General features: G+C 40.2%; 1 pseudogene; it reads left to right on the top strand.

Annotated features, from left to right (window-relative positions):
- The window catches only part of LOC112068389 (cytoplasmic dynein 1 intermediate chain 1-like), a 104,800-nt pseudogene that overhangs the window by 56,971 nt on the left and 32,411 nt on the right, over nucleotides 1-15,418 (top strand).

Raw genomic sequence — 15,418 nt, 5'->3', positions numbered from 1 at the left:
TAAAGGGCCTACTTATATATAACGATATAATTCCGGAGGCGAACATTGAAAATACTTAAAGCATTAGACCTCTCACTAGCCATCAGTCATCAAAATATATCTTAAATCCAAACTTCTCTAGTCAATTGTACGAATGTTCTCATCCTAGTTAAGAAGGGCCCTTTCCCTTTATTCAGATTACACTGCTCCCTTCGGTTGTTTGAACAAAGGATAATCTCCATATCTTTAATTTTTAAACAAGCCTTATAGAAAGTGTGTTGCAATTTCAGTTTAATCCACCTGAAAGGAAGGAACAAATAGAACAACCAATATTTGTTTAAATTCAAATATAGTAATTGATTAAAAAAATGTATTACGAAGATGTTAAAAGGTTATAATTTGTGAATTATATCATGAATAGGACTGAGGTTATGTCACACCATGCAGCTAAACAGACATATGAAATGTTCTCTCTACCCAAAATTACAACCAATTAATTGCAGCATTACCACAAAAATGGAAGAGCAAGTAGAAGGGAAAAAAGTAAGGACGCTTTATGTCGCCCTGTATTAAAGAACATAAATGGTTAAAGAAAAGTATAAATAAACATTTCACCAATTTCATTTAAGACCAAAACACTGACAATGTGCATATAAAATAGTTGGGAAGAGATTTCGATGTACCATTCCTGACACCACGCCCATTCAAAACTTCTAATTTTTCAATTTAAATTACTATACAAAATTCTTGCAACTAATAGAATGTTATACTATATGGGGGATACAACTTACCAGCTCTGCAAGATTCTGCTGTGAGAAGCAGAGTCATTAGATCATTTATTTTATTATTGTCATTCATATGTTAGCTCGTTTTGGTCACAGTCCAGGAATGCTGAAAGAATTGCAACATTTGCCTAGAACTAACGCTACAGATAGCAATACTGGGTGATTGAAAAGCCATAGTCATTCAATCAATAATATAATAATATTTTAGCAAAAATGTTTATTTTTTATTTACAATCTGTAGACTATGAGAATAGGAAGTTCACTATTTTGTAGCATCACAGCACAGTGAAAAATATATGGCAATAGAAATCCGAAATGGATGATGTTGAGAGATAGATGGGAGGGGTTGAATGGAAGCTGAAGGGTGGACTAATAACAAATAAACAATGTAAAGCATACGGGATCTGTAAAATGTATATAGTTCGGACCTTTTGTGATAGCACATTACAACACAAATAGAAATCAAACTGGATGGACATCAGAAATAGAGGAAGGACTAAGAACAAACAAGAGAGAACTATTGTAAAGTAGACTGTGTCTGTAAAATGTGTATAAAATGTATAAATTGAAGGTAAAAGCAGAAGTGTTTATTAGTTTACTCCAATTGGGGGATCGGTGGTAGGGTTTGCGGGGAATAATAATAAAGGTATATTCTTTAAAAAAGTATGTATGTCTATATAGGTATGTGTATGTATATATGTGTATATATACGCATGCGTTTATGGATATACTATTTACCCCAAAAATATGGGGGATTGGAAATGATGCAGACAATTACATTGGAAGCAACATTCTTTCCGCAATATTAAGCTGATCCACCCCTAGTAAAAAATAAAAAAATTAAAACAAGCTCAGTCCGATGATGCTGTGACACACCGCCCCAAACCATGACGAACCCTCCACCTCCAAATGGATCCCGCTCCAGAGTACAGGCCTCGATGTAACGCTCATTCCTTCGACGATAAACGCGAATCCGACCATCACCCCGGGTGAGACAAAACCGCGACTCGTCAGTGAAGAGCACTTTTTGCCAGTCCTGTCTGGTCCAGCGATTGTGGGTTTGTGCCCATAGGCGACGTTGTTGCCGGTGATGTCTGGTGATGACCTGCCTTACAACAGGCCCAGAAGCCCTCAGTCCATCCTGTCCCTGTCCCGCAGGTGTGATGTTCGGATGTACCGATCCTGTGCAGGTGTTGTTACACGTGGTCTGCCACTGCGAGAACGATAAGCTGTCTGTCCTGTCTCCCTGTAGCGCTGTCTTTGGCATCTCACAGTACGGACATTGCAATTTATTGCCCTGGCCACATCTGCAGTCCTCATGCCTCCTTGCAGCATGCCTAAGGCACGTTCATGCAGATGAGCAGGGACCCTGGGCATCTTTCTTTTGGTGTTTTTCAGAGTCATTAGAAAGGCCTCTTTAGTGTCCTAAGTTTTCATAACTGTGGCCTTAATTGCCTACCGTCTGTAAGCTGTTAGTGTCTTAACGACCGTTCCACAGGTGCATGTTCATTCATGGTTTATGGTTCATTGAACAAGCATGGGAAACAGTGTTTAAACATTTTACAATGAAGATCTGTGAAGTTATTTGGATTTTTACGAATTATCTTTGAAAGACAGGGTCCTGAAAAAGGGACGTTTCTTATTCCTTGCGTGCCACGCGTCTAGGCTTTCCTACAGTACACAAGGCTAGTGAACAAGAATACAATTCTATCTTAAGAAGTTGATCAATTGGTTGTTGTTTTTTTACTGGTGGTTTTGGCGAATGCCCAACAAATGAAAGTCTATTGTATCTGACTTTATAATACACACTAGTCATTTATGTATTTCATATTTAGGCTATATATTTATATCATTCTATAGCACTACCTACTTTTACAGGAAAACCCAGTTACCCATTCAAACCTTTGGTAACTCAACACAAATCAAAATATCTAATATTCTTGGTCAGACCATCGAACATTGTGTGTTAATGGTTTAACCTTTCTGGCGCAGGCATTCGCTAGCGACCCACCTCGACAACATCGGTGAAATTGCATAGCGCCAAATTCAAAATACAGAAATAGTCATAATAACATGAATAAAAAATACAAGTGTTATACATCGCTTAGAAGATTAACTTCTGGTTAATCCAGCCGCTTTGTCAGATTTCAAAAATGCTTTATGGCGAAAGCATACCATGCGATTGTCTGAGGACAGCGCCCCGCTTACAAAAGCATACATACATTTTACAACCAAGTAAAGGAATTACAAAAGTCAGAAATAGCGATATAATTAATCACTTACCTTTGAAGATCTTCATATGGTTGCAGTCACAAGAGTCCCAGCTACACAATAAATGTTTGTTTTGTTGGATAAAGTCCCTCTTTATATCCCAAAAACTCTGTTTTGTTGGCGCGTTTTCAGTAATCCACTGTCTCAAAGGCGGTCAAAACTTGCAGACGAATCATCCTAATAGTACAGGTAAATTTCGTGGAAACATGTCAMACGATGTTTATAATTAATCCACAGGTTGTCAGTTGTCTAAATAATTGATAATATTTCAACCGGACAATAGCGTATTCAATAGAAAGGAAAAACAACGAAGGGCGCGCACTCGGTCACGCGCGCAAACCAGCTCTGCATGATTCTACCGTCCACTGACAGAAAGGTCTCATTCTTCATAATTTTTCAGAAAACAAGCCTGAAACAATGTCTAAAGACTGTTGACATCTACTGGAAGCCATGGGAACTGCAATCTGGGTCCTAACCCATTAGATTCTCTATAGGCATTCAATTGAAAATACCCACATCAAAAAAATCCCACTTCCTGGATGGATTTTCCTCAGGTTTTCGCCTGCCATATCAGTTCTGTTACACTCACAGACATTATTTTAACAGTTTTGAAAACTTTAGAGTGTTTTCTATCCAAATCCACGCTTCTCATGCAGACATTGAAATACTGCCCCCAAGCCATAAGAAGTTAAACCTTAATCCAGCAGTTCCCCTAGGGTCAACAGGGCCGGCTCCAGGCATAAGCGACATAAGTGGTCTCAACTTCATGTTGAGAGATAGAATAGTAGAATACACAAGGTGCAAGTTCCAAATTTGATTGTGCATCAGCAATTTTTATCATCAGCAGTCACTCAATTAGCCATGTCCGCTAACAATTTTTAGATTGGTAATATAGTCTAGCCAGTTATCTAAACTTAGAGTAATCATTGCCGAATACCGACCTGGCCCAGGGGCCCTGACCTCCAGGGAGCCCCCATTGATTTTGTTAGTCACTCTCACTCAGATATAATTCTCTCCACCCCATGGCAAAATGGGTAGAATTGCAGGAAATTAGCTTTAAAACTGACATTTTTTATTTCTGCCCCATGGCAAAATGACTAGAATTGCATGAAATAAACTTCAAAACGTAAATGTTTCTCTCCGCCATCAAGAGGAGGTCACTAAAAACTATTTCCAAATTTCGCTTAGGGCCCCCAAAAGGCTAGAGCCGGCCCTGTGGGTAAATATACTTCTCAGGGATGGTTTCTGATGGCCAACACAATACTTTATTTTTACCACTCAAGCACAGTTTATTTTGAGTCTCTGTTTGAAAAACCACTTCACATCCGAGGCTCTTCTGTAGCCGTTCTGGAAGCCGGGTTTCTTCAGAGGGAAAGAAGGAGAGAAAGAAAGAAATGGAGAAAAGAAAGAAAAGCGTGTTTTCTTTTTCTCTGGTTTGTTTTCCAGTTCTCTTTAAAATGAACTCTGGGTACAGGACTTGGCAGTTGCACATGGTGTGGTGAGAGAGAGGAGAGAGAGAGAGAGAGAGAGAGAGAGAGAGAGAGGAGAGGGAGTGATGGGGAGGGAGAGTCTCTCTTCTCTTTCTTTTATTCACTCATAAAACAGTAGATCCGAAAGAGAAAAGAAAACAATGCCGCCACACTTCACCCCTATTTCAGTTGAACCAGATCAAATGGGGTCTTCTCAGTGTGTAAACAGGGGAAAGTACTGCCAGTGGACCAACCGTGTATGCTTTAGTTCTGGTTCAAGTGTAACTTGGGTGAACACAGAAAGAGTAGATATTGAATTGTTAAATAGTGTCAGCTCTGGAAAAGCAGTACTGTACTCACTGTACCATTCTTTTATGATTAGGACTAGAGCCCAGAGTTTTAACTGACCAGGTCACATTGTGGTCAGTAAAACACAGGGCCCTAGTCATGATCAACTAATCACTGGTTATAGGAGAGAAGGGATGCGTCCCAAATGGCACCCTATTCATTAATAGTGCACTACTATTGACCAGGGCCCAGGGCACTATAAAGGAATAGGGTGCCATTTGGGGATACGCATGTAGAGTATAGGCTACTATAGAATCTGCATGCTGATACTGTGGAAGAAGCCATATGTGAGGCTCAGTGAAGAGGAACCAGAACTCAATAAACACAGTGTCAAAGAGACGGGGTTCAAGGCCACGCTTGTCATGATGGAGGCTACACTTTGCGCTCCGCTGGCTCCTGCAGGGTTTGATGCTGTAATATAAAACGTCTGGGGCCACAATCCTCCACATTGTCTCTGTTGTTACCCCTACGTCACCCTCCTCTCCTCAGTAGACCCTGTACAGTCAACTCATCATCTCTCTTTCCCTCTCTCCTACCCCCCCCTCCCTCGCTACCCCACTTTTCTCTCACGCTCTTTCCCTCCTTACTCAAAACAACTGTTGTGCTCTCTTCCCACCTTTCTCTCTCTCTCTCCTCTTTCTCTCTCTTCTCTCTCTTTCGCTCTCTCTCCTCTTTCGTTCTTCTTCACCCCCCGCTCTCCTTTTTCTTTCGCTCTGTCCTTTTTCTCTCTCTCCCTCTTTCACTCTCTCTCTCTCTCTCTCCTTTCTCTCTCTCTCCCATCTCTCCATTTTCTTTCTCTCTCTCCCCCCTCTCTCTCTCTTCACCCTCTCTCTCTATCCCCTTCTCTTTCTCTCTCTTCCCCATCTCTCTCTCTCTCCTCTCTTTCTATCTTTCTTATTCTCTCTCTCTCTCTCTATCTTTCTATCTCTCTTTCTCACTTCCCCTCTGTCTTCCTCTTTTTCTCTCCTTCTAACCCACCTTCTCTCTCTCCCTCTCTCCTCTAGTCTTCAGTGGTGTCGGTGGGCTTTGCCCGGTTCCATCCTAACCTGGTGGTGGGGGGAACCTACTCTGGCCAGATAGTTCTGTGGAAAAACCGCAGCCACCGAGGACCCTGCACAGAGAACCCTCCTCTCAGCTGCAGCTCACACGGTAAGTCCACAGTGCATCCTCAATGGCACCCTATTCCCTATATAGTTTCGACCAGAGCCCTATAGGGAATAGGTGCCACTTGGGATGCACACTAAGATTCCATGTGCACTGAAACACTGAGACACCACCCAACACCCTGTAACAGAAATGCACCGTTTAGTTTCAACATATACGACTGCTTTAGTTTAAAGCAGTAACACAGATACACTTCTCCAGGAGCTGCAGCACACTGAAACCAACCCTGCAATTGTGGCCTCAGAAGGCATTCAAAACAAATAAGAGGAAGAATATAATGCCCTTGTATATCCTATATCCTGTATCTTAAATCCTATATCTTATATCTTATCCTTATCTTATGTATTATATCCTATATCTTATATACTATCCTATATCTTATATACTATATCCTATATCGTATATACTATATCCTATATCTTATCCTATATCTTATGTACTATATCCTATATCTTATATACTATACCTATATCTTATATACTATACCCTATATCTTATATACTATATCCTATATCGTATATACTATATCCTATATCTTATATCTTATCCTATATCTTATGTACTATATCCTATATCTTATATACTATCACCTATATCCTTATATACTATACCTATATCGTATATACTATATCCTATATCTTATCCTATATCTTATGTACTATATCCTATATCTTATGTACTATATCCTATATCTTATATACTATATCCTATATCTTATATCTTATCCTATATCTTATGTACTATATCCTATATCTTATGTACTTATCCTATATCTTATATACTATATCTATATCGTATATACTATATTCTATATCTTATATCCTATATCTTATACTATATCCTATATTTATATACTATATCCTATATCTTATATTCTATTTCCTGTATCTTATATCCAATCCTATATCTTATATACTATATCCTACAGTTGAAGTCGGAAGTTTACATACACCCTTAGTCAAATAGATTTAAACTCAGTTTTTTCACAATTCCTGACATTTAATATAGTAAAATTCCCTGTTTTTAGGTCAGTTAGGATCACCACTTTATTTTAAGAATGTGAAATGTCAGAATAATAGTGGGAAGAATTATTTATTTCATATTTTATTTCTTTCATCACATTCTCAGTGGGTCAGAAGTTTACATACACTCAATTAGTATTTGGTAGCATTGCCTTTAAATTGTTTAACTTAGGTCAAACGTTTTGGGTAGCCTTCCACAAGCTTCCCAACAATAAGTTGGGTGATTTTGGCCCATTCCTCCTGACAGAGCTGGTGTAACTGACTCAGGCTTGTAGGCCTCCTTGCTCGCACATGCTTTTTAAGTTCTGCTCACAAATATTATATGGGATTGAGGTCAGGGCTTTGTGATGGCCACTCCAATACCTTGACTTTGTTGTCCTTAAGCCATTTTGCCACAACTTTGGAAGTATGCTTGTGGTTATTGTCCATTTGGAAGAGCCATTTGTGACCAAGCTTTAACTTCCTGACTGATCTCTTGAGATGTTGCTTCATATATCCACATCATTTTCCATCCTCATAATGCCATCTATTTTGTGAAGTGCACCAGTCCCTCCTGCAGCAAAGCACACCCACAACATGATGCTGCCTCCCCCGTGCTTCACGGTTGGGATGGTGTTCTTCGGCTTGCAAGCTTCCCCCTTTTTCCTCCAAACATAACGATGGTCATTATGGCCAAACAGTTCTATTTTTGTTTCATCAGACCAGAGGACATTTCTCCAAAAAGTACGATCTTTATCCCCATGTGCAGTTGCAAACCGTAGTCTGTCTTTTTTATGGTGGTTTTGGAGCAGTGGCTTCTTCCTYGCTGAGCGGCCTTTCAGGTTATGTCGATATAGGACTCGTTTTACTGTGGATATAGATACTTTTGTACCWGTTTCCTCCAGCATCTTCACAAGGTCCTTTGCTGTCGTTCTGGGATTGATTTTCACTTTTCGCACCGAAGTACGTTCATCTCTAGGAGACAGAACGCGTCTCCTTCCTGAGCGGTATGACGGCTGCGTTGTCCCATAGTGTTTATACTTGCGTACTATTTTGGGAAATATGAACGTGGTACCTTCAGGCGTTTGGAAATTGCTCCCAAGGATGAACCAGACTTTTGGAGGTCTACAATTATTATTTATTCTGCAGTCTTGGCTGATTTCTTTTGATTTTCCCATGATGTCAAGCAAAGAAGCACTGCATTTGAAGGTAGGCCTTGAAATACATCCACAGGTACACCTCCAATTGGCTCAAATGATGTCAATTAGCCTATCAGAAGTTTCTAAAGCCATGACATCATTTTCTGGAATTTTCCAAGCTGTTTAAAGGCACAGTCAACTTAGTGTATGTGAATTTCTGACCCACTGGAATTGTGATACAGTGAATTATAGGTGAAATAATCTGTCTGTTAACAATTGTTGGAAAAATTACTTGTCATGCACAAAGTACATGTCCTTACCAACTTGCCAAAACTATAGTTTGTTAACAAGAAATTTGGGGAGTGTTTGAAAAACCAGTTTTAATGACTCCAAACTAAGTGTATGTAAACTTCCGACTTCAACTGTATATCCTATACTATATCTTATATACTATATCTTATATACTATATCCTGTCCTATACTTTGTCCTATCATATACCTCATCCCCAACAAACCTTCTGAGTCTCAACACATTGTGAATACCACCAAGGCAGGCAATAAAGTTTAATGGTGGTGGGAGTAGGGGGGAATCATTGTAGCTTCACACACACACACACGCGCGCAAGTGCACACACAATCACGCACACACTCACACTCACACGCACACGCACACACACACACAGAGGCAGGCACATGTACACACACACACTGCCCCTGGATGCCATACATGCCCCCAATAATGAGAGACTATGTCTAGGCCTTCTGAAAGGGGCCTTTGTGGGCGCCAAACAAAAATCAATTTGAGGGCAATAATTACATAATGGTTTCACACAACCCGCTGTATTTGCACAGCGCCGGATGACGGTGCCAAGTTGGAGTAAGGGTCTGTTGCACATTGGCATCTCATCACTCAATAAGAGCTTTGTGTCGTCTCAGGGTTATAGGAAGACATATTGTAGATGGATGTGCAGATTCACTTCATATCTGCTAATGTCTTTCATAAGATATTACAGTTTGTGGAGGAAAATACATGTGAAATACACTACAGCTTATTGAAAGTAGTATAAGTATTAAGTGTAGAGCTATTTAAGAAACAACACTAGTATGTAGATCGGAATTAAATAACAATTGGAACCTCAGTGGTATAATGTAGCTTAGTATTATATGAAGCTTGTAGTTATTAGCGTACGGTGTACATAGTGTACATTCCTGATGTTGATTTGAAACTGCTTCTACATACAGTATGTTGTCTGTGTATTCTGTTTATCGTAGCAGCACCATTTCACCAAGTCAAATTCCTATACATGCAAAAGTATTTGGCAAATAAAAGATGATTCTGATAGCATCCAGTGTGTTTACAAATGGACATTCTCTTCATGTGTCTGTCCTTCCTGTTTTTCCTGTCTGTACTATAGCACCCGGTATACTGTGTAAACGTGGTGGGAACCCAGAATGCCAACAACCTGATCACCGTGTCCACAGACGGCAGGATGTGCTCCTGGAGTCTTGACATGCTCTCTCAGCCACAGGTAAGAGCTGTTCCAGGGTCAGTCCTACCTGACCTGTAGCATTAAGTCCCATTTCTTCAGACTRRYMMWCAGTTAGCAATCTGTAGAATTAAGGCCCATTTCTTCAAATTGATCCACAGTCAGGAATCTGTACCATTTAACTTCTCTGCGCTACGGATCCCTTTTACGGGATCATTTTCCTAAACAACCGCTAGAATTGCAGGGCGCCAAATGCAAAAATATGACAAAATATTTATAATCATGCAATCACAAGTGAAATATACCAAAACACAGTTTAGCTTGTTGTTAATCCACCTATCATGTCAGATTTTGAAAATATACTTTACAGCGAAAGAAATCCAAGCTTTTGTGAGTGTAGCAATCAATGCTACAACAGCTAGCCCCAAATTAGCATGGTCACGAAAGTCAGAAAAGCAATAAAATTAATCGCTTACCTTAGATAATCTTCGGATGTTTGCACTCACGAGACTCCCAGTTACACAATAAATGTTATTTTTGTTCGATAAAATATTACTTTTAAAACAAAAAAAAACGCCATTTGGGTTGCGGCGTTATGTTGGAAAAAACTACAGCCTCGTTCCCGGTCCTGAAAGGAAGAAGAAAATTTCCAAACGTATCAGATTAAAAAAATATTACTAAAAATATTTATAATCATGCAATCACAAGTGAATATACCAAAACACAGCTTAGCGTGTTGTAATCCACCTATCGTGTCAGATTTTGAAAATATACTTTACAGCGAAAGAAATCCAAGCTTTTGTGAGTGTAGCAATCAATGCTACAACAGTAGCCTTATATTAGCTTGGTTAGCTTGGTCACGAAAGTCAGAAAAGCAATCAAATTAATCGCTACCTTTGATAATCTTTGGATGTTTGCACTCACGAGACTCCCAGTTACAAACAAATGTTCTTTTGTTCAATAAATATTACTTTTATCACAAAAAAACGCCATTTGGGTTTGCGCGTTATGATTCAGAAAACCAAAACCTTGTTCCGTTCGACAAATTCCAAAAAGTATCCGTAATGGTCGTAGAAACATGTCAAATGTTTTTATAATCAATCCTCAGGGTTGTTTTTAACAAACATAATCGATAATATTTCAACCGGACCATAAGGGCCATCTCCACACCTACTCAATTCATTTTTTCATTTTACTATTTTCTACATTGTAGAATAATAGTGAAGACATCAAAAACTAGGACAATAACACATATGGAATCATGTAGTAATGAAACAAAGTGCTTAAACCCAAATCCAAAATAGATTCTAGATTTTAGATTTTTCAAAGTAGCCACCCTTTGCCTTTATGACAGCTTTGCACACTCTTGGCATTCTCTCAACCAACTTCAATGTAGAAAATAGTAAAAATAAAGAAAAACYCTTGAATGAGTAGGTGTGTCCAAACTTTTTACTGGTACTGTATGTAGCTCCCTCCAGTAACCACGAGCACAACCGTTCCTTGATTTTAACTGGCGGCTTTATTCTGTAGTTTTAGTCAGAATTATCACCTTCCGTGAGAACTATAAAGTAAATGAAAATACGGTTAACCAGACTCTTAAAACATTCTTGTCTTACGAGTGACTTATTAGCTTGATATAATTCTGAAGTGCTTACATACATAAACAGTTTAGCCGGATGTAGCGGGTGTCATAATCTTCCTCCTCCTCGGACGAGGAGAAGCGAGACGGATCGGACCAGAACGCAGAGTGGGTAGTGCTCATGATAATTTATTATATCGAAACTGAACACTAACATGAAACAAAATAACAAAATGAATACAACCGAAAACAGTCCCGTGTGGCACGAATACTAACACGGAAACAAACACCCACAAAACACACGTGAAACCCAGTCTGCCTAAGTATGATTCTCAATCAGGGACAACGATTGACAGCTGCCTCTGATTGAGAATCATACCAGGCCGAACACAAAAATCCCAACATAGAAAATCAACCATAGACAAACCCACCCAACTCACGCCCTGACCAACTAAAATAAATACAAGACAAAGGAAAACAGGTCAGGAACGTGACACCGGAGCTATAACAGTATCAGATTAAACACATAAATAAAGGAAAAATACCTCATTGGCTGCTTATTACAGAATGGAGGAAATCAAAAACGTCACACTTATTATTACTGGCATGAATTCACGCTTCATCCTTAATTATTATAACGTTACCATCCTAACATACACACTTCAACCTTTACGAACTACACCTAAAGACATGAAAACTTAGCTAACACAGCGCGGGATTGCCTTCACTCCAAAGGTATGTTGCTACGATAATGATCCCCGTTACAACAGTTATTAGCCACGTAGTTCCGCTTGTCTTATCATTTCCCACGCACAGCGAAGACGTAAACAATTCAAACAAAGAAACAACGACATGGACTTACAGGTTAATTGTCAGTTACACTGTGTATGACATATTGCATATTGTCATTAAAGAGAATGGTGCTATAACTGACTCATACAAAAGGTGTAACTAATTCCATGACAAAGCCCTAGCAAAAGGTGTAACTAATTCCATGACAAAGCTCAATCAAACGGTGTAACTAATTCCATGACAAAGCCCAATCAAACGGTGTAACTAATTCCATGACAAAGCCCTAGCAAAAGGTGTAACTAATTCCATGACAAAGCCCTAGCAAAAGGTGTAACTAATTCCATGACAAAGCCCTATCAAAAGGTGTAACTATTTCATGACAAGCCCTAGCCCAAAAGGTGAACTAATTCCAGGAAAAGCCCTAGCAAACAGGGAAACTAATTCCATGACCAAAGCCCGTATCAAACCACAATATGTGCTATATAACATTAATACTGTAGTCTATGTGATGTATGTTAGACTCATTTTAACTAGGTCAGCACCAAATAATCATTAACCTTTTGAAAGTACATGATGATAGCAGCCATGTGCAGACTACCGTACGATAATTGTGTTTTTTGTGAACATGAGGTTGACCATTTAACCCTGTGTGTGTGTGTGTGTGTGTGTGTGTGTGTGTGTGTGTTGTAGGAGAGCATGGAGCTGGTGTACAACAAGTCAAAAGTGGCTGTTGACAGGCATGCGTTCCCCATTGGACGTCAATAATTATGTGGTGGGGTGAGGAGGAACCGTGTACACCGCATCTAGACATGGCAGGTTAGAGGAACACACACACACACACACACACACACACACACACACACACACACACACACACACACTTTAAGTTAATGTTTTTATACAGTGTATCTCATAAGCGTATAATACCAGCTACAAGCTCCTGCCCCCCAAAATGTGTCCTCTCTTCTCTCTGACATGCTCTTCTCTCTCTCTCTCTCTCCTGCTCCTTTGTAGCAAGGGTCTGTGAAATGTTCGAGGGACACCATGGGCCTGTGACGGGCCTCAGCTGTCACAAACGCCGTTGGCCCTGTAGACTTCTCCCACCTCTTCGTACCTCGTCGTTCGACTGGACTGTCAAACTGTGGAGCACTGAGGTAAGAAGAGCTCTTTATACTGGACTTGTCAAACTTGGACACTGAGGTAAGAAGAGCTCTTTATACTGGACTGTCAAACTGTGGAAGCACTGAGGTAAGAAGAGCTCTTTTATACTGGACTGTCAAACTGTGGAACACTGAGGTAAGAAGAGCTCTATACTGGCTGTCAAACTGTGGAGCACTGAGTAAGAAGAGCTCTTTATACTGGACTGTCAAACTGTGGACACTGAGGTAAGAAGAGCTTCTTTATACTGGACTGTCAAACTGGGAACACTGAGGTAAGAAGAAGTCTTTATACTGGACTGTCAAACTGTGGAGCACTGAGGTAAGAAGAGCTCTTTATACTGACTGTCAAACTGTGGAGCACTGAGGTAAGAAGAGCTCTTTATACTGGCTGTCAAACTGTGGAACACTGAGGTAAGAAGAGCTCTTTATAACTGGCTGTCAAACTGTGGAACACTGAGGTAAGAAGAGCTCTTTATACTGGACTGTCAAACTGTGGAGCACTAGGTAAGAAGAGCTCTTTATACTGGACTGTCAAACTGTGGAGCACTGAGGTAAGAAGAGCTCTTTATACTGGACTGTCAAACTGTGGACACTGAGGTAAGAAGAGCTCTTATAACTGGACTGTAAACTGTGGAACACTGAGGTAAGAAGAGCTCCTTTATACTGGACTGTCAAATGTGGAACACTGAGGTAGAAGAGCTCTTATAACTGGACTGTCAAACTGTGGAACACTGAGTAAGAGAGCTCTTTATACTGTGTCAAACTGTGGAGCACTGAGGTAAGAAGAGCTCTTTATACTGGGACTGTCAAACTGTGGAACACTGAGGTAAGAAGAGCTCTTTATACTGGACTGTCAAACTGTGGAACACTGAGGTAAGAAGAGCTCTTTTATACTGGACTGTCAACTGTGGAGCACTAGGGTAAGAAGAGCTCTTTATACTGGACTGTCAAACTGTGGGCACTGAGGTAAGAAGAGCTCTTTATACTGGACTGTCAAACTGTGGACACTGAGGTAAGAAGAGCTCTTTATACTGGACTGTCAAACTGTGGAACACTGAGGTAAGAAGAGCTCTTTATACTGGACTGTCAAACTGTGGAGCACTGAGGTAAGAAGAGCTCTTTTATACTGGACTGTCAAACTGTGGAGCACTGAGGTAAGAAGAGCTCTTTATTACTGACTGTCAAACTGTGGAACACTGAGGTAAGAGAGCTCTTTATACTGACTGTCAAACTGTGGAACACTGAGGTAAGAAGAGCTCTTTATACTGACTGTCAAACTGGGAACACTGAGGTAAGAGAGCTCTTTATACTGGACTGTCAAACTGGAACACTGAGGTAAGAAGAGCTCTTTATACTGGATGTCAACTGTGGACACTGGTAAGAAGACTCTTTATACTGGCTGTCAACTGGGAGCACTGAGGTAAGAAGAGCTCTTTATACTGGACGGAAACTGTGGAACACTGAGGTAAGAAGAGCTCTTTATACTGGACTGTCAAACTGTGGAACACTGAGGTAAGAAGAGCTCTTTATACTGGACAGTCAAACTGTGAACACTAGGTAAGAAGAGCTCTTTATACTGGACTGTAAACTGTGGAACACTGAGGTAGAAGAGCTCTTATACTGGACTTCAAACTGTGGAACACTGAGGTAAGAAGAGCTCTTTATACTGGACTGTCAAACTGTGGACACTGAGGTAAGAAGAGCTCTTTAACTGGACTGTCAAACTGTGGAACACTGAGGTAAGAAAGACTCTTATACTGGACTGTCAAACTGTGGAACACTGAGGTAAAAGAAGAGCTCTTTATACTGGACTGTCAAACTGTGAGCACTGAGGTAAGAAAGCTCTTTATACTGGACTGTCAAACTGTGGAACACTGAGGTAAGAAGAGCTCTTTATAACTGGACTTCAAACTGTGGAGCACTGAGGTAACCAAGAGCTCTTATACTGGACTGCAAAACTGTGGACACTGAGGTAAGAAGAGCTCTTTATACTGGACTGTCAAACTGTCGGAACACTGACGTAAGAAGAGCTCTTTATACTGGACTGTCAAACTGTGGAGCACTGAGGTAAGAAGAGCTCTTTATACTGGACTGTCAAAGCTGTGGAGCACTGAGGTAAGAAGAGCTCTTTATACTGGACTGTCAAACTGTGGAACACTGAGGTAAGAAGAGCTCTTTATACTGGACTGTCAAACTGTGGAACACTGAGTAAGAAGAGCTCTTTATACTGGACTGTCAAACTGT

Source organism: Salvelinus sp. IW2-2015, unplaced genomic scaffold, assembly GCF_002910315.2.
Source record: "Salvelinus sp. IW2-2015 unplaced genomic scaffold, ASM291031v2 Un_scaffold495, whole genome shotgun sequence".
NCBI lineage: Eukaryota > Metazoa > Chordata > Actinopteri > Salmoniformes > Salmonidae > Salvelinus > Salvelinus sp. IW2-2015.
The sequence above is the reverse complement of the archived record's forward strand: the minus strand, read 5'-3'. Positions and strand labels throughout refer to the sequence as shown.